The sequence below is a fragment of the Euleptes europaea genome, chromosome 13 (genome assembly GCF_029931775.1).
Source record: "Euleptes europaea isolate rEulEur1 chromosome 13, rEulEur1.hap1, whole genome shotgun sequence".
Lineage (NCBI taxonomy): Eukaryota > Metazoa > Chordata > Lepidosauria > Squamata > Sphaerodactylidae > Euleptes > Euleptes europaea.
The window spans coordinates 46,805,746-46,807,863 of NC_079324.1; positions in this window are offsets into that span (position 1 = coordinate 46,805,746).

Below are 2,118 nucleotides of genomic sequence, written 5' to 3' on the forward strand. Positions count from 1 at the left end.
GACGGCGGCGCGCGAGGAAGGGCGAGAGGCGGCAGCCCCGCCGGCAACGGCGGACGCGGCTTCCCGCGGCAGCTCGCCTCCCCTCACACGGCGCCGAGGGAGCGGGCTCTCTCCCGCGCGCAGGCGCGCAGGCCACTTCCGGGTCCCGGCGGGAAGGGGGAGACGGCCTCGCGCGTTTCGCCTTCCCTACCTGTTTGTCCCATGGCCTCATCCGTAGGCGTAAGGAGTGGCGTCGCCGACGTAAGACGTTCCCCGATAGGTCCGATTCCAGCACGCCGAAATAGATGCAACAACGCCTTTTTTTGGGCGGGGAAGGGGAGGTATATATGCAATTAAGGCACCGCCCACTATCTTTAAGGACAATTAATCAAGGACACGTGTTTCAACAGCTGTTACTTATTTAATTGCCAATTAATCGTTTATTTTGCGAGGATAGTTATTATTAGTTATTACTAACGACGACATTTATAATTCACAGTGGGCAAGAGTCCAGTAGCGCCTTAAAGACTAACAGAAATATTTTAGGGTATGAGCTTTCGTGAGACACAGCTCACTTCTTCAGTTACCTGAAGAAGTGAGCTGCGGCTCACGAAAGCTCCTACCCTACCAGAAAATATTTTTGTTAGTCTTTAAGATGCTACTAGACTCTTGCCCTTTTCTACAACGACATTTATGAACAGCTGGTATAATCTTATTTGAGTGCTTGTGTGTGTTGAGTGCCATCAAGTCGCTTCCGATTCTATGAATCTGTCCTCCAAAATGTCCTGTCTTTGACAGCCTTGCTCAGATCTTGCGAATTGGGGGCTGTGGCTTCCTTGATTGAGTCAATCCATCTCTTGTTGGGTCTTCGAGACAAAAATAAGACACGGGTCCTACACCATAGTACATACCATATACAAACATTCTGCGAGCACTTTTCAGTGCCTGCCTTTGATTTCCTTATGTGATTCAGCATAATTAACGATTGATTGACTTCATTTATCACTCGCCTTTCTCACCCAGACTCAAAGTGGATTACAAACTGTAAAAAACACAATTAAGTCGGACAACATAAAATCCAGTTTAGTGTAATAGGACTAGGATTAGAGAAAATAATGCAAACAGTACTGTCTAAGCCTGACATACCATAAACAATGTAGAAAATGAATTACAAAGGCAGGAGACATAATATAGTTTGTAGTGCTTCTCTGTAGGCTGTGCTCAAAGGGATGTAGTGCTTTCCTTTGCAGGACCCTGTATGTGAATGCCAGGCCACCCAGGGTTAGGGATGAAATTTACTTCCCAACTTTCCTTGTGGCTTACAAGTCATAGTTAAAACATTACAATTTAAAACCAGTAGATTAAAATTCCAGATACTCCCCTCCCCCAAAAGATGCCTACAGTCTATACCCTGTTAAAAGCCCTGGTAAATAAAATGGCATTGCAGCACCTCTTCAAGTTTTCCAATGATGATGCTCTACTCACCTCCTCAGGAAGCCTGTTCCACAAAGTGGAAGTTACAGTGGAAAAGATACAAGCTCAGGTTGATGCCAGGCAAGGCACCTTAAGTGGGGGAACAGCCAGTAGGTGGCAGCCTGAAGACCATAGTTAGCTCCTAGGGACATATAGGAGAGAGTCTTTTACATATATGGGTCCTAGGTCACAAAGGGCTTTAAAGGTCATAACCAACACCTTCAATTTTATTTGGAAACTGGCAACCGATGTGGCTGTGTTAAGAAATATTTCTTATCAACTATCTCCTAGCACACTGCATTAATCCAACCAAGATTTTACAAAAATATGGGTCACCATAGCCAGATCAGCAGAGTGTTAGTGAACCAGGTGGAGATGACACAGGTTCCAGCTTTGTCTCCTCTGCAACAGTATTCTCCAGTGCAGACCTGTAGGTTTTCCTTAGAGATTAATCACTCACTTCTATGATAAAAATCAAGGAAAGGCACACAGAAATACCGCTGTGTACATGGAAGCTTAATCTGCACCCAGCCGCTGAGGCTTGCTCCTCTCTGCATAGTCCCATCCTGGGTTTCGTTTCTTAGTCACTAAGAAGTGTGAAAAAAATAGGAAACTGTTTATAGGGTTATTTAAAATATTTGTATGTCTGCTTTCTCTTGAAAAAAA